This window comes from Oryx dammah, unplaced genomic scaffold (assembly GCF_014754425.2).
Source record: "Oryx dammah isolate SB20612 unplaced genomic scaffold, SCBI_Odam_1.1 HiC_scaffold_8, whole genome shotgun sequence".
NCBI classification, from domain to species: domain Eukaryota; kingdom Metazoa; phylum Chordata; class Mammalia; order Artiodactyla; family Bovidae; genus Oryx; species Oryx dammah.
This window is the reverse complement of record NW_024070192.1, coordinates 33758682-33776040: the sequence shown is the minus strand read 5'-3', so window position 1 is coordinate 33776040 and position 17359 is coordinate 33758682. Positions and strand designations below refer to the sequence as shown.

At 50.4% G+C, this 17359-nt stretch overlaps 1 long non-coding RNA gene across 1 annotated transcript; it reads left to right on the top strand.

Annotated features, from left to right (window-relative positions):
• The first annotated feature begins 2279 nt into the window (after window positions 1-2279).
• LOC120865991 lies at window positions 2280-16854 on the top strand. Its single transcript, XR_005721575.1, has 3 exons — window positions 2280-2325; window positions 11249-11531; window positions 16499-16854. It is a non-coding gene; the product is annotated as an uncharacterized LOC120865991 (long non-coding RNA).
• Window positions 16855-17359: the final 505 nt, after the last annotated feature.

Below are 17359 nucleotides of genomic sequence, written 5' to 3'. Positions count from 1 at the left end.
CCTTCAGAATGGACTGGCTGGATCTCCTTGCAGTCCAAGGGACTCTGAAGAGTCTTCTCCAACACCACAGTTCAAAAGCATCAATTCTTTGGCGCTCAGCCTTCTTCACAGTCCAACTCTCACAACCATACATGACTACTGGAAAAACCATAGCCTTGACTAGATGGACCTTTGTTGGCAAAGTAATAGTCAACCACAAATCTATTTTCTGCCTCTTATGGATTTGCCTATTCTAAAGACATTTCATAGTAAATGGAACCATACAATATACGATATTTGGTGACTTGTTTCTTTCACTTAATGTCTTCAAGATTCATCCATGTTGTAGCGTGTATTAGTACTTCGTTCTTTTTATAGCTGAATAATATTGTATTATTTGGATATGCCAGATTTTATTCATTAATTCATTGATTGATGGCCATGTGGGATATTTCCACTTTGAGGCTACTGTGATTAGTGCTACTATGAATATTTGTGTACAGGTGTTTTTGTGTGGACATATGTTTTCCTTTCTCTTGAGTATATACCTAGGAATGGAATTGCTGGATCCTGTGAAACTGTATGTTTAACCTTTTGAAGAACTGCCAGTCTTTTCCAGTGGCTGTACCATTTTTTTTTTTCCATTCGCACCAGGAACGCAGGAGGGTTCCAATTTCTCCACACCCTCACCCACACTTGTAATTATCTTTCTTTTCTGTTATAGCATCCTAGTTGGTATGAAGTGGTCTCTCCCTGGGCTGGGTCATTGCATTTTAGGCTCCTAGATCACTGACGCTAGATAGGACCACAGCAGTCAGGCAGCCCAATTTGTTCCTTTTTATGGGAGAAGCACTGAATGTGAAGAGAGATGGGACTAGTCCTGGGGGACAATTAGTAAAAGAGGCAGTAACAGAACCCATATATTTTTTTTTCTTTTAACCAAGTACACTGAAGCCAGATGGTCCCCCAAAGTTGAAAGACTTTGAATGATGTTATTCTCTAGAACCTGGGAGAAATTTCTGTGACTATAAAAATCAGAAGATGGATGGATCAATAATAGTCACAAAGAGTCACTTCATGGATTCCCCCAGATCATGGGTCACAGATCAGAGTGAGTACTTTTCACCTGCCTCCCTGCTTTATGCTAAGACATCCCTATCTTGCAGTGTCATACATGTAAATAAAGTATGGAGCCATATCCTATAGGATCCTATATCCGACTAGTGTCTGTAGAAATTAACAGAGAGACATCTGTTGACATACCCAGACTCCAAAAGCCCACCACCCACATGCCCTTCCTCCCCGCCTCCCAGGGTTACTCAAAAGTAACTTTCAGTTGTGTGAGAGATTACTCAAAATAAGGAACTCAGGGATGAGGAAGACATTTATATAAAAGAAATAGCAGTGAACGATGAAGACAGAAAAACTTGAGTTATTAGTGGCAGTTTGAAATCTCAACAAATGTCAAAAAATTATTTTTGAAAGAGAAGACACATATAAAATTTTAATAATGGCCTGAAGCTAGAATCACAGTTTATGCCTGCAAATGTGTGCCCTGCAGCCGGCGGTGAGCTCTGCGGAGGGTCCCCAGGTGCCGGCGGCTCGTGAGCTCACCCCGCTGGGCTCCTAGAGGGCATCGGGAGAGAGGGGTGCTCTTTGCGCATCCCAGGCCGAACCCGGCTTCTCGCCTGCCCAAGGTGGAGTTCCTTCAACCTTCTCATGGGTCCTCTAAAACTTTTGTTTCCGAAGTGTGAATCTCCTATAGCCCCAGTTTTAAGTGGCGACAGTTCTCTAACGCTTCGGTCATGTCAGCGGTGACCGGGGGAGGCGTGTCACTCGCCATCTTGGATCAAGGACGAGAGGACCAGTTTCGCACGGACTTCAGGCGCGTCCCGGGGTGATGACAGTGAGGGCCGTACCCCACGTCCTGAGACTAGACTTCTCGATCCTCGCCTCTTCTTCCCCCACCCCCAGCATCCGGCCAAAGAGAAATTCCTCCATCTGCCAAAGCTAGAGTAGAGTGGGTAGGATGGATGCCTTCCTCTTGAGCATCCGTGTGTCCCCAAATCACCGCCCATGCTGCCCCCCCCCCCCAGCTTCGGGCTCCACTCCGCTGGAGCGGGCTCGGCGGGGCGCCGAGGGGGGAGCGAGCGTCCGGGTTCCGCCCGGGGCGGGCTGGGGAGCAGGGTGGCCGCGGGGGTGCCGAGCCGAGAGGGCCCGGCCGGCCTGACACCACCTGGCGGAGTCTCGGGGAAGAGTCTTAAAGGCGCGCGCTCCCCGCGCCCAGCGCACTCCAGCGGGAGCCGCCGAGAGCTCGCCTCCCTCTCCCGCCCGGCGCCTCGGGAGGTAAGTGCGGTCCGCAGAGCCGGAATCCGGGCCAGGGGAGACGGCCTCCGGGCGGCCCCGCTTTCGGGGAGCTCGAGCCGGGGGCCGTGGTGGCCGGGCGGCGCGCAAGTTTGAAGGCCTCGGAGGGCAGCTGGAGCGGCGAGCGCCTGGGAGGGGACGGCGGGGCGCCCGCGGACAGGGGCCGTCTGGGGGCAGCTGTCCCGGGCGCTGATGCCCGGGAGGCACCGGCGCCCCGCGCACGCTCCAGCCTCGGCCCCGCGCCCCGCGCACTTGGCGCTCTCCGGCCGCGCCCCCGGCTAGCCCAACCGGCGGGAGCCGCCACCCGGCTCCGCGCCTTGCCGCCCGCCTGGGGCCCCGGCAGCCCGCTCGCCCCGCGGTCGCGTCCGGTCATGCCGGCAGGTCGCGCTCGGCGGCCGGCCAAGCCCGCCCCCAGACCCGCCGCGCCCGCGCCCGCGCCCGCGCCCCGGGCCACCCCGCCCGGCCTCTCGGCGCTGCGCCCCTCGCCTTCCCCAGCTCCAGTCGCTCGCTATTTTCACACCTCCCGGTGCCCCGGCCCCGGCGCCTGATTCAGTGCTTAGTAATTAATTTGGCGTTTCAGAATGGTCAGCGGGCTGGATAATGGGCGCATTCATCCCCCGGGCTAATCTGAACAGAGGTGGGAAGAAAGGCTTTCACAGACAGAAAATGCCATTCGCTGAGCGCTCAAAGGGGCTGTCACTCCCAGAATAAATCGCCGCCGCGCCCGCCGGCTCCTCGGGCCATTTCCATACAGCCCGGCCCGCGCCGCGGACCCGCCGGCCTCGGCCTCGGCTGCCGAATCACTCACTCGACTGCCTTCGACGGGAAAGTCGGGCGACAGCGAGACCCAGGCGGGGCCCGAGGGGAAACGGGGAAGCAGGGGGCTCGGGTTCAGGCCGCAGGGGACAAAGAGCTTGATTAGAAAATCAAATGCTGAACTGGAAGGGAGGCACAGCTAATCCGAGGCGCAGACTTTGGAGCTGGGCTGGGGAGTGCATCGCGCGCGGCCCATAGCCGCGCGCGGCTGCCCGGGGTCGCACGGTAAGCTTCTGGATCTCGAAAGTGGAAATGCGATCCCAGTGCACATTCAGAGATCGTGAGGAAGGGCGCGCTGATACTGTCCCGACCCGCACCAGGCGTTCGATCCCGAGTTCCCGCGACACCAGGTCTTTGCCAGCAGCGGGGCTGGGGAGGGTGACAGCGTGCCCTTCGCGGCCTCCGGCTCGCCACTCCTGCCAGCTCAGGGTGTACCCCCGGAGCATCAGCGGAGAGAGTGGCGGCGGCTTTATCTTCTGACCTCGGGTCGCCCCGAGTGTTGGGCACGAACGGTCTGCGGGCTCTGAGAGCTGGTGCCTCTCCTTGGCAGGGCTCCCTGTCCTCGGGCGAAGGAGGATCGAGCGCTGCAGCCGAAGCCCTAACCGGGACGACCTCGCCCCGAGGGCGCCCCCAGCCCGGCTGTGGAGCTTGAGGGTGGGTAAGACCGGCTTGGCTCTCTCCAAGGTGAAGCTCCGGGCAGTTGATTTTCCTGCCATGGAGACTCACCGCGCATCCACTTCGTGGGACAGATTTGGCCCAGGGCCCTCCCGCCCAGTGGCACCCTCCCACCCAGTGGCATCCTCCCACCCAGTGGCACCCTCCCACTGGGGGAAGAGAAGGAGCTCTGTCCCTAAGGTGCAATAGGCTTCCCTGGTGGCTCAGACGGTAAAGAATCTGCTTATAATGCAGGAGACCCGGGTTGGATCTCTGGGTGGGGAAGATCCCCTGGAGAGGGAAATGGCAGCCCACTCCCCTATTCTTGCCTGGAGAGTTCTCTGGACAGAGGAGCCTGATGAGCTACAGTCAATGGGGTCACAGAATCTGACACAACTGAGCGATTAAAACACACACACACACACACACACACACACACACCAGTGCTCCCGTGCTCCTCAGAGAGGCTGGAACAAGGGAAGTAGCTGGCTGGAAGGGGCGTTTCTGGAATGGCCAGATGGGTGTTCCAGGGTGTGTCGGTGATGGAATCCCCGCCACTCACCAACTTCCGAGCAGAAGTCCGTCCTCCCTTCTGAGTCTCAGTTTCCTTGCCTGCAAAACAAGGATGAAATGAGGTCACACTTGGCTCCAAGTGTGGGGCCTTCGGTGGAAGGAGTCCACACACCACTTACACCCCAACCAGCAGCACCCTCCCCGGCAACTCCCCAAGTCTTCACCAACACCTCTCCTCCGAGTTTAAGGACTCCCTTGATTTTTCTCTTGCTGCCTCCATCCAGCCTTGCTGCTTCTGGGTTCTGGTAGCCAGCTTTCCTTGAAACCACATTCTAAGAGCTGGAAGGGGCCTTTCAAAGATTCTCCGGGCTTTGTACAGATGGGAAGCTGAGACTCAAAGTGGTTGGCTGGCGGGTGTCATCCAGCTAGTTAATCTGGGGACTTGCCTGGAGAGGATTTCAGGCAGGGAGGTGAATCCCAGACCTGAACATCATCTCCTCCCCTCAACCCTCCAGGCTTTTCTAGGCTGGGGGAGGGCCCAGAAATCTACTTTTTTTTTTTTTTTTTTTTCCAGTTGTGGCTCGTAGGATCTTTAGTTGCAACATGCAAACTCTTAGTTATGGCATGTGGGGTCTAGTTTCCCGCCCAGGGATCAAACCCTGGTGCCCTGCATTGGTAAGGCAGCTTTTTAGCCACTGTACCACCAGGGAAGTCCTCAGAAATCTACATTTAAAACAAGCTCCCCAAAGCCTTTCAATGCATGTGGGACTGAAACTATACTTAGGGAAGCCCAGCCCAAACTGAGCTCTTTCCCCAGCAGTCCCTTCCCTAATGGGATCATGGGCCCTGCTTGCTTTTTGTGGCCCGTATTCGATGGGCAGAACGACATTTACTGTCACCCACCACCATTGGAGGCCCGCAGTGAATGGGGTGCACTTCTAAGAAGAAACCTCAGATCCCCTGAATGCACAGCCTATGAAGCAGCAGCTGTGGGGGTGTTGAGCATCCTGTCAGACAAGAATTGGTCCAAGTGGGTTGCAGGGTGACTGGATGTTTTGCCCCCAAACCTAGGGGCCTCCTCTTCCCAACACACTTTCCCAGCTGGACCTAACTCTGTGCACTGCAGGCCCCACACAGACAGTACAAATGTGCCCGGAAGGCGCCTCCACCTCCCCTCCCTTCGAGCCAGGCAAACCTGGCCTACGCCAGGGAGAGCAGCCCACCAGAGGGATCCGTGCCAGCAATAACGCAGGTGCGAGCCATCGCCTGCAACCTCGGACACCTGCCCTTCACCAGGCTGGGGCTCAGAAGAGAGGAAGGGTGAGGGGGCACAGGAGGAGGCCTGGAAGAGTGGAGGGAAGCTGGGATGTGGGGAGAAGCTGTTAGGAACAGAGGGGGGACGGGGAGGGGACGAATCCCTATTTATGTAAGCCGTTTGTAGCTGCGGATTGTAAAACTGGGCAGGATTCTCTGGAGTAATTCATAGTGTTTGGACAAGACAAACATTGTTCTGCTTTAAACAAACCTCCAGAAAGGTCAGGCTGGTTCATCCCTTTGCTGTGAGTTGCTGAGACTATCCAGATGATGAGAAAATCAGATCCTAGTGGAGGGGGCCCAGGCAGAAGGCAGCCGCCTCCTGAGCCCTTTGGATCTGGGGTGAGGGCACCCAGCCCAGGGAGGGTCCTTGGCTCCTGCTGAAAAGGGCTGGCTCCCACTCTGCAGCCTGGAGACGTGTGTGTGTACATGCGTGCCTGTGTCATAGGTTAGTAGATACTGATGATGCCAGGATTATCCAGTTCTCCAAGCAAGGCCAATGTGACCTGCAGCGTGAGTGGTCGTCAAGTACGTGAAGAGTTACTAGGAATCAAAGACCCAGGGAAGCAGAATTTGATTCACTAACCTCAAGCCCAGATGTGCTCCTGGACAAGAAACCTCTGCTTCTTCCCTAGGGACATCCTGGCCAGGCCCCTTGCTGTTCATTTAGCAGACATTTTTTAAAATTTTTATTTGTTTGCTTTTGTTGTTGTTTTTTTCTATTTTTTGGCCATACCATCCCACATGACATGTGGGATCTTAGCTCCCCGACCAGGGATCAACCTATGCCCCCTGAAGTGGAAGCATGGTGTCTTACCCACTGGACCTCCAGGGAAGTTCCTAGTAAACATTTTTTTGAGTGTCTAGTATGTGCCAAGCTCTGTGCTGGGTGTTGGGCAGACACTAGTGAGCAAGAATGTTGCTGTCCCCAGTCATGGGGCTTATGGTCTGCCTTACCCTGCCCCTGCCTCTCTTCTCCAAGAAGAGAAACTTCTCACAAATTCCCTTCCAGCCTCTCCACCACTGCCCTTGCCTCAACAAGCTTCCTGGCTGAAATCCAGCAGACCCATTCCCAGACCAGGCCTGGCAGTGAGTGCAGCATTCTGTAAGTGTGAGCTGCCATCACGATCGTGATTATGACTGTGGTTGTGACGATGGTTGTGATTGTGATTCCGGCTGTGGCTGTGATTATGGTTGTGTTTATGACTGTGGTTGCTGCTCTGAGGCTCCACTCTTGACAGATCTACCTTGACCCCAAGCTGAATCAGATACTTTTGATTGATAGTTATTATTCATGCTTGTTGACTTATTATGACTATTAATTGGTAATTAGGAAAGGATTATTGACATTATTAACACCAAAGTCCAGTTTTTCTGCAGTGCTAGGGGCACTGTCCTGTATATGAGTTTCTGTTGCCTGGGGGCAGTTTGTCATCCTCTCAAGAGGATGACATCCTTGTGGTAACCATGGTGATGGTAGAGGCACTGGGTTAGCTGGTTTCACATGAAGTTATTAAAATTATATTTCTTTAGGGCTTCAGACTTCGGACATCTCAGGGTCTTTTGTACATGCCTTTTTTTACTCTATATTCCTGATATCTATGGAAGGAAGGGAGGGAGGAAGGAAGAAAGGAAGGGTACAAATGATAATACCATCTGCATTTTTCAGAAGAGGAAGTTGATGCTCAGAGAGGTGAAATGACTTGCCCACTGTCAGTCCAGGCCGCTCTAACAGAACACCATAGACTGGGCAACTGGGGCAACAGATGTTCATTTCTCATGGTTCTGGAGGCTGGGAAGTCCAAGATAAAGGTGCTGGCTGATTCAGTAACTGGTGAGGGCTCTCTTCCTGGTTTGCAGATGGCTGTGTCCTCATATGGTAGAGAGAAAGGTCTTGTTTCTTGTGTGTCTTTTAAAAAACAATTTAATTCAAAAAATTTAGATATAATGGATATGTCACATTCTATTAGTTTCATGTCTCCTTTATGAGGGTACTAATCCTATCACGAGGGCTCCACCTTCAAGATCTAGTATTGTGTTAGCCATTCACAAAGGCCTCAGCTCCAAATACTACTGTGCTGGGTATTGGCTCTTCAAATGAATTTGGGGGAGGGACACAGTCATTCAGTTCTTGGTACCCACGGTCACAGAGGTGTGAAGATCAGGAAGTGTGTATGCCTGGAGCATGATCCAGGCCTGTACTATCCTGCCGCCCCCCCAGGCAGCTCCTGGCAAACCCGGGTGTCCCATGTCTCTCCAGTCCCAGGGACCTGGGACCCCTGGGAGGCCCCATAAGCAGGGTGCTCAGCCAGAGACAAGGAGATAGTTCCCTAGGTTAGGTCACGTCCATCCAGCCTTGTGACTAGTTTCTGGCATCATTCTGGGGCCTAGCCCAGTGGTACCCCCTGCCTGTTGGTAGCATCAGTGAGGGAGAGGTCCCCCTCCCCCCAACTCCTACTTTCCCTAATACCTTATTATCCACGCACTTACTCAATCTATTTGGAGTCAATGGTCCATGGCTGTTTTCATCTCGCACCACCTCTTGGAATTGGTCCCCTAAGTCTTCCCCGTGTGTGACATGTAGACCCGTAATACCTCATTTTACTGACATTTGGGGAACATAAGGTGTTCCACATAATTGATTTTTGCAGTTAACTGAAGCTTACTTCTTGAAGCATAGAAACTTTTTATGTAATCATTTGCTCCTCCAGAATCATGATTTTTTTCTCCACCTAATTTAGCAGAATTGAATATAGCAGGTATTCCCTAGGTGTGGTTGAATGGGTAACCCACAGCCATTCCAAGGAGTCATTCTGAAGCCATCTCACAGAACATCAGCTTCTGGGCAATTCACTCAGCCTCCCTGCCTCAGTCTCATTGTTAAAGGGCAGCCCTGACTCAATGGATGTTCACTAAGGGCTGCTCCTATACTTTCCTAGCTCCTCTGGGCTCTCAGACAGTAATGCCCTTGGAAAGCTGGGTGGTTGCAAGACCTGCCCTGATCCCTGGGTGGTGGCTGGAATGGATACTCCCATCAGCAGTCACTTCTCAGCCTGTTACTGTCCCCCAGTCACCTATTCCCCTAGGGTCCTGATCTGTGATTCTCTGTGACCCTGGAAGAACAGAAGATGCCTGCCTGACCTCATAAACACTGCTAAGTGAAGTTTTCTGGCCTCCGTGCAAACTTACATCCCTGGATATCATGGTGACTCTTCTCTCAAAGGCCCAGGAGACTATTAACTTGTTTCTGAACTGTGTTCTGAATCGTAAAGGATTCTGAGACCCTGGCCTCCAGAAAGAGGGGGCAAGTGGGAGGCCCTGAACTCAGCACTGCATGAAGTAAGGAACAGGGCGACGTGGCCACACAGCCCATGGGAAGAAGACACAGAGGAAGACTTTGGAAACATCCCAAAGCCAGAGTGTTAATGCTCCCTCTTTTTGTTCCTTTCATTTACCCCAAGCTTGCCTCTAGGATTTCCAAGGGACCTGCTGAACCCTGGCATTTCTACTATTTGGTGGTGTATTAGTTCTGACGGCCACTGTACCAAATTCCCACAAATCTGGAGGCTTAAAACAATTTATTTTCTTGCAATTCTGGAGGCCAGACATTTGAAATCAGTGTCACTGGACTAAAACCAAGGGCTGTGCTTTCTATACAGGCTCTGGAGGAGAATCAGTTCCTTGTCTCTTTCAGCTTCTGGTAGCTGCCAATATTCCTTGGCTTGTGGCCACATCACTCTGATTTCTGTCTCTGTCTTTGCCTGCCCTTTTCTATTCTGTTGGATCTCCCCCTCCCTCCCTCTTATAAGGACACGTGATGGCATTTAGGGCCCATCCAGATAATCCAGGATGATCTTCCCATCTCAGCATCCTTTGCTTTCATCACATCTGCTGAGACTCATTTTTTGCCACATAAAGTAGCATTCACAGGTTCCAGGAATTAACACATAGATATCTCTGAAGGTGGGGGTGGAGGACATGTTTCAACCTACCTCAGTTGGTGATATCAGTTGTCCATAATGTCATGCTTTGATTGATTTTAGTAAGTTTGTAGTACATTCCTATCCTGTGCCAGGCAGTCTGTTAAACTCTGGGGATTCAAAGAGTAAAGACCCAGTTCCTCTCTCGAGAAGTTGATGGATTAGTCAGGGAAGTATTATGATATGAAGAGCCATGGGAAGAGCCTCCAAAGCCTTGGAGGTACCCAGAATTCATTACTGAGTGCTCAGATTCCTTCTCAAAATCTGCAAAGCCCTGTGTTCTCTAGCCTGCATAGCGACTTCTTTGAGCTCACCTCCCAGCACTCCCATCTTGCTCACCAAGCCCCTTGTTCGTGTTCCTTACACAAGTCAAGCTCTGCCTCAGGACCTTTGCCCTTGCGGTTTCCTTCCACTGGAATGCACAATCCCACTGTCCCCCTGCTGCCAGCAGATCCGCCCAGCTCCCTTCCTTACTTAGCTCTACTGGATCCCTCTCAGAGCCTCTGCTACCCCAAGTACCTGGTCTAAAACCCACCTCCTCTCCTGGCACTGTGCCCCTTCTTCTGCTCTATTTGTGTTTCTAGCACTTATCGCAATCATTTTGAGATATGATGACTAGAACTTCCCAGAAGAAGATCCTAAACCCAAATGCATTCTGTTTTTATTTCTGGTTCTCTTACCTTTTTGGCCTTAGGAAGATCCTGAGCTAAATTTCAAGTGGATCAGGATGGGATTTGAGTGGCGGCTCTTCTAGGGGGACTTATAAACAAGAGGAACCGTTTGTCAGTTGTCACAGTGACGTGTGTATGTGGGGTGTGGGACCTAGAAGCTTTTAGTGGACAGGAGTCAGGGACACTGCACATCCTGTAGTAGATACAGGACTGCTCTGCCCAGTGAAGAACTGTCTGGCTCCAGTGCCAATAGCACCTGTGTGGAGTACTTACCTTAAGAAAGGAGTTGGTACTACAGTCCTAAAATAGTATTTTTCAAGTGTATTTGATAATCTGAGTTTGCCTGGTGGCTCAGATGGTAAAGCGTCTGCCCACAATGTGGGAGACCTGGGTTCAATCCCTGGGTTGGGAAGATCTCCTGGAAAAGGAAATAGCAACCCACTCCAGTATTCTTGCCTGGAAAATCCCATGGATGGAGGAACCTGGTAGGCTGCAGTCCCTGGGGTCAAAAAAGTCGGACACGACTGAGTGACTTCACTTCACCCTTTAAGAGTCCTTCAGATGATTTTGTCCCCAATACATCACCTTCTGCCGAACCTGTGTCCCATGAACCATTCAACTTCTAAGATCCTCCAGTTCATCTTCTTCTGCCTGATGTCGCTCGAGTGTCACCTCTAAAAGTGAGGGGATTCCCTCCTTCAGACTGTGTGGGTGTTAGATGAGCTGAGCCCCAGCTCTGGGTCCAGAGGTTTCCCATAATTTTCCCCCTCCCCAGAGAACCGTCCTTTTATGTTCACCCTTTGTTTCCTTCCTTCACGGCCAGACTTCCACCCTTGACAAAGCTTCCCTGGACGGTGACCCATTTTCTTTATTATAATAGCGTTCAGGGTGGGACCTTTCAAAAGCTTTTTTTGCAAATGAAAATAAATTACATCTGCTGGTTCCCCTTATCCACAGGCGGTTTTTACCCCTTCAAAGAGCTCCGGTAGATTAAGGGATTTGGCGGGTTTGGGGTTTGTATGGGCTTCTTTGCCCAGCTCCGGAATCCTCAGCCAAGAAGCCGGCACTAGGGGAGGGCAGCTGAAGAAGCTGATCAACAGCACTGAGGCCCGGACAAAGCTCGGAGAAACCTACGCTCTAGACCCACCTGCTCTCCTGCACACCTTCCAGAACAGTCAGATCTCCTGGCGTCAAGTCCAGGGGCCTGGGATCCCTTGAGTGTCTCCACGAGGCTGACCAGGTGAGCTGGCTCTCAAAGCCTCAAAATGAGAGGAGGCCCCTAACTTCTTCCAGGGTGAGTGATCTGAGGATTATGAATAGTTAAAAACAAGCAAACAAACCTCAAACACCCTCAACTGTCATATACTCAGTCTGCCAGCTTCTTTCTTTTTACAGGTGCTTTTTTAATCACTCGATAAGGTAAGTGTGATGGTCCCCATTTCGCTGGGAGAAAACCAATGGATTTCCAACTTGATGGGTGAAGCAACTTGCTCAGGGAAGTTATGAGTTGGAATCAAGTTTTGTTTGAGTCAAGTTCTTTCTGTTTCCAAAAGTAACACAATCAATTCAGACCCCACTCACTCTTCTGGGGAAGACAGGTACCAGCATCAAAATCCTCCACTGCTATAATTTCCAGTCTATGTCAGGAGTCCTGGAAACCACTTCATTTAATGTGTATTCTCTTAACTGGACCAGACATGCTCAGAAACACAGTCAAGCCAGGTCACAGCTCAAACTTCTGGTCCACCTGAACCCCGTCTCTTGTCTAGACACAGCTGAGACCCATTTGTGTCAGATAACGTCAACCAAGCCCGTCTTGCCCACAGGTGCCGACTAAAAGCTCTGAACCCTGTATCCAGACCATTTCAGTTCCAATTCCTGCTCTTTTGAAGGTGAAGTCGCTCAGTCGTGTTAGACTCTTTGCGACCCCATGGACGGTAAGCTTCTCCGTCCATGGGATTCTCCAGGCAAGAATACTGAAGTGGATTGCCATTTCCTTCTCCAGGGGATCTTCCCAACCCAGGGATCGAACCCAGGTCTCCCGCAGTAGATGCAGACGCTTTAACCTCTGAGCCACCAGGGAAGCCTGAGCTTCAGCAACTTTCCCAAGTCTCTGTAAGATGGAGCTAGGACTATCCCTATCTCATAAGATTCTTACAAGGATTATGAGTGCATGATTGACAGAGTGCTTAGAAGAGGTGAAGGTCCCTCGGGTCATCTCGTTTCTCCGAAGCCCTCTTTTCCTGTCCTCCTTCCTTGTGAACCACTGGCCTGAGCAGCCCCCGCCCCATTATGGGATGTTCCTTCCCTGCATCCTCACCTTGTTCTCTGGTTGCTCCTCCCAGCCCACCTTTATGCTGACCCTCCAACCTGGCCCTCCCTGAGGCCCCACTCACACTGTTCAGAGGGGCTGTTCTTGTCCACACCAGAGGCACCCAGCACCCAGGCAGGGGGAGCTCTTGTTCTCCTCAATCTCCATTGTTCTTGTGATCTTCGTGAAGCTGACAGCAACCCCCTGCTGCTATAAGGCCAGAACCACACAGCTGTTCCCCCATCCACATCTCGTCCATGCTGACTCCTCCCTACCCAGGTCACTCTTCTCTTTCTTTGAAAACGTTGATGCCAAAAGCTCAGCCTGTGTGCACTGGTGCCGTATCGAATCTCGGAGACAAGAGTTTTGGGTGAAGTAAAAAGGGATCCTCTGGTGGCTCAGTCAGAAAAGAGTCTGCCTGCAATGCAGGAGACCTCGGTTCAATCCCTGGGCTGGGAAGATCCCCTGGAGGAGGAAATTCTCCAGTACTCTTGCCTGGAGCATTCCATGGATAGAGGAGCCTGGTGGGCTGCAGTTCATGGAGTCACAGAGTCAGACACAACTGAATGACTAACACTTTCACTTTTCTTTTCAAAAAGGGATAGCTTTATTGCTTTGCTAGGCAAAGTGGGACACAGTGGGTTTGTGCCCTTCAAAAACTGTGTGTCCTGACCTAGTGGAATTTGGTGAGCAATGGTTCAGGGGTGGGGTTGCTAATACGATCAGGCTGTGTACAGACCAGATTCCTTTTATCTGGCCCTCAGATGATCTCCTAATCTTCTCTGAAGAATGCTTCCTCAAGTGAATGCTTCCTCATCTTCCATTTGGTGGGGGTTTCAGTTCTGCAGAAAAGCTCGAAGCTATTATTCTGTGCATCCCTTGAGGTGGAACCAGGATCCTCTCCCAAGGCTTCTGCTGTTTGTTGACTGCTCCCCCCTTGTCTCTGCATTCCCTCCCTTCCCTGGTTAGCAACTAGGTGAACCCGCCCTTTGGAACACAGAGGTCAGGAGGCTGAACAGAAAGCATCCCATGCCCAGGAGCCCGTCCTGCTCAGCTTCCACAGAAGAATTTGGGTCAGCGAGCCCTGATGCCAGTCTTGAGGATCTTCCATCCCTAGGTGGGCAGCCTGTCTGGTCGGCTTCATCATCTCCATTCACCTTTTCTGCTTCGCAGCAGAAACCCACCTCATCCTCTGTGGGCCTTGTCATCACCTAGAGCTATTCCACCTCTGGAATTCTTGCTGTAGACATCCAATTTTAGACCATGGTCTCCTCAGTTATTCCCAACTCGTGTCATCTATCTTCCTGAGCCTCCAGACCAGCTCTGTCCAACAGAACTTTCTGTGATGATAGAAATATTCTTTATCGATACTCTCTCTCCAAGTCAGGGCAACAGAGGAACTGAGCTTTAAATTTTAATGCATTTTAGCTCATTCAAATTGAAGTGAAATGAGCCATGAGTGATTACTGGTTGCTTTTTTTTCTTTTTTTAATATTTATTTGTCCATATCGAGTCTTAGCTGTGGCATGCAGGATCTTTTAGTTTCAGCATTCGAATTCTTGGTTATGGCCTGTGGGATCTAGTTCCCTGACCAGAGATCGAACCTGTCCCCCCCTGCCTTGGGAGCATGGAGTCTCAGCCACTGGACCATCAGGAAAGCCCCCTGGCTACTGTCTTGAAAAGCGAACATGTTAGTTGCTCAGTTTTGTCCGACTCTGTGACCCCATGGACTGTAGCCCACAAGGGTCCTCTGTCCATGGAATTCTCCAGGCAAGAATACTGGAGTGAGTTGCCAATTCCTTCTCCATGGGATCTTCCCAACCCAGGGATTAAACCCAGGTCTCTTGCATTGCAGACAGATTTTTTTTTTTACTGTCTGAGCCACCAGCACGGCTATAGATCCTGGCCTTTCTATTTCCTCTGCTGTTGGTGGCCTGTCTTCACTGCCTTCTTTCTTCAGTTTTGTCTCTGTTGTCCATCACATCAGCCAACTTCTTCCCTTTGTCCCTGTGCCCCACCTCCTGGAAAACAAACAAACGAACCTTCAACTATGGATTAATCCAATCATTCTGCTTTCTCCAGGTCTACAGTGGCCGCTGAGCATTGCTGGGGCATGACTTTCCTTGGGTGGCATTCTTTCTCCTGGATGGTCACCAGCCTCAATAGGTCTTTGAATTCTGACCGGCCTGCATTGTCCCCTTCTCATTAATGACCCAATCAAGACTTCCTGCCTTTCCAAATCTGCTCCCTCGCTCTCAGCAGGTGGCGTTACTTCTTATGCCTTTGAAACAAGAGACGCTTTCAGACCACCTGACTGCCCCTTTTACAAGGCTAGTTTTATCTGTCTTCAACCTCCTTCTCCTTCCTATCAACATTTAGGCACGTTCAAATAGCCTTATCTTATAAACAACAATAAAAAATCCCAAGCTTCCTTCACTCCCATGTCACCTTCCAATCACCCTATCTCTTTCCTGCCACTTGTTTTCACACTTCTGGAAACTTGTCTTCACTGGCTATCTGCACTTTCTCACCTCCCATTCACTCCATAACTTGGGGCCGTCTGGCTTGTGTCCCGTCACTCTTCTGCCATTACCAGTCAAGGTCACCAAGGACTTCCTTGTCATTCAATCCAAAGGACTCTTTCAGATCTTATCTTGACCTTGAAGGCATGTGACACTGCTCACCACTCCTCCTTGCTTGAAACTTGCCCACTGGTTTCTAGGACACCTGAGTCTCCTGCTTTTCTTCCTCTTATTCTGGGTATGGTGTTCCTTGGTGGCTCAGCATTAAAGAAGCTATCTGACAATGAAGGAGACATGGGTTTGATCCCTGAGTCAGGAAGATCCCCTGGGAGATGGCAACCCGCTCTAGTATTCTTGCCTGGGAAATCCCATGGACAGAGGAGCCTGGTGGGCTACAGTCCGTGGGGTCACAAAAGAGTCAGACATGACTTAGTGACTAAACACCACCACCACCACCACTCTGGCTACTTCTACGTTTCCTAAAATTTCCACATTCTCATCTTCCTAGGGTGATTTTCAGGCTTCCCAGGTAAGGCTTAGGTGTCAAGAATAGTGTCCTCCACCCCTCACCCCACCCCCCGACTGCATTCCTGGCCCAAACACCTGGGAATGTGTTTTCTCACCCAAGAAACTCACTGTGGTGTTTTGAACATCAGTTTGTATTGCTCAGAGCCTGACATGCCTTTTTGGGTGTGTATTTATAACTGTCACTTTGAGAAGCTCTCACAACATTTGGACATCTGTTTTTTTCATTTGCCTCCTCAAAGGGCAGTATGCTGTAGGGACACTGACAAATTAGAGGACGTCAGGAGAGGCTACAGGGTGGGTGGTCAGCAAAGTGTCCTGTGAGAACTCATTCAAAGAACTGGGGGACTTCCCCAGTAGTCCGATGGTTAAGACTCCGCGCTTCCCCTGCAGAGGGCCCAGGTTCGATCCCTGGTCAGGAAACTAGAGCCTGCATGCCACAACTAAGACCTAGGACAGCCAAATAAATAAATAGATATTTTTAAAAAAGCTCGGGGACAGAAAGAACATAGCAGAAGGAAGGCTTCAGAGCGCTAGCCAATCTGGTCTTAAAGATATTCCAAACTAGACCATGTTGGGTTGGAAGGGAGTGGGGTTGCCCGGCGTGCCTTTTTCAGACCTGTCCTTGTGAGGCTGTCTTCTTGACTCATGTTCTGGTGTGATGCTCTCAGCTTACACGATGGCCCATCACAGAAACCCTCCATGAAGTTTGGGGATACTTGAGGGTGTCTGCTTGTTACCTCACACTGTGGTCTCTTTAGGAGGCCCTCCAGGACAAATTCCTGACTGATTTTAGTACTAAGAATAGTTGTAATTCTTTTGAGTAATAGGTCTGTTTTTCTCTCACAGGCACTGGGAATTGTGTGACTGACATGGTCTCCTTTTCACTTGGGCTTTGGAAAGGCTTCATGACAAATTTGTGGCCCACCCCCAGGAAGTGAATAGGGCAGCCCCAGAACCACTTTACCTTGATTCCCATCTCTGCTTTGTCTTCCCTTGTGGTTTTTCTTTCTTCTCTTAGTTCTCCTTATTTTACCATACACAATCAAGAACAGGCAAGCAAAAATAAACAAAAATCGCCTGTAACCTCACTATCCAGAGATACCCACAATTATCAATGTTGTTCTTTTATGCATATTTTAAAAAATAAAAATGAGAGGATACCATGCCTACCTTTTGGGGGGGCATAGTGTTTTGTAACTTGCTTTTTTCATTTTATGTCACCAATATCTTTCCATGTAATTAAATGTCTTTAAACAACTTAAAATTTCTATGAAGATCTAATAATGTCATACTACCAACTAATATGTCTACATCCACTTGTGTGCCTGGCTTTATGTACAGTCACATATACATATATATGAAAGTACACCCAAGGAGATGATCTAAGGACAATATTTGTATACACATATTAGAAGCTATAACATTCGTATGTGTCAACTCATCTGATGCTCACAACCCTATGAGTTAGAGCTTATTGTCCCCCTTTTATAAATGAAGAAACCAAGGCACAGAAAGATGCAAAAGTTGCCAAGGTCACACTCCGACTCCAAAGGGTGTTGGAACTCCAAACTGCCACGTTGCCTTTCAGGACGCCATTGAGATTTCACAGTCCACGGAGTTAAACAGAAAAAAAGAAACGTTTACCTTCTTCCACCTCACTTTCTAATTTATGTTATTTTGCCTTGTTTTAAGCACCCTTGTAAGTCA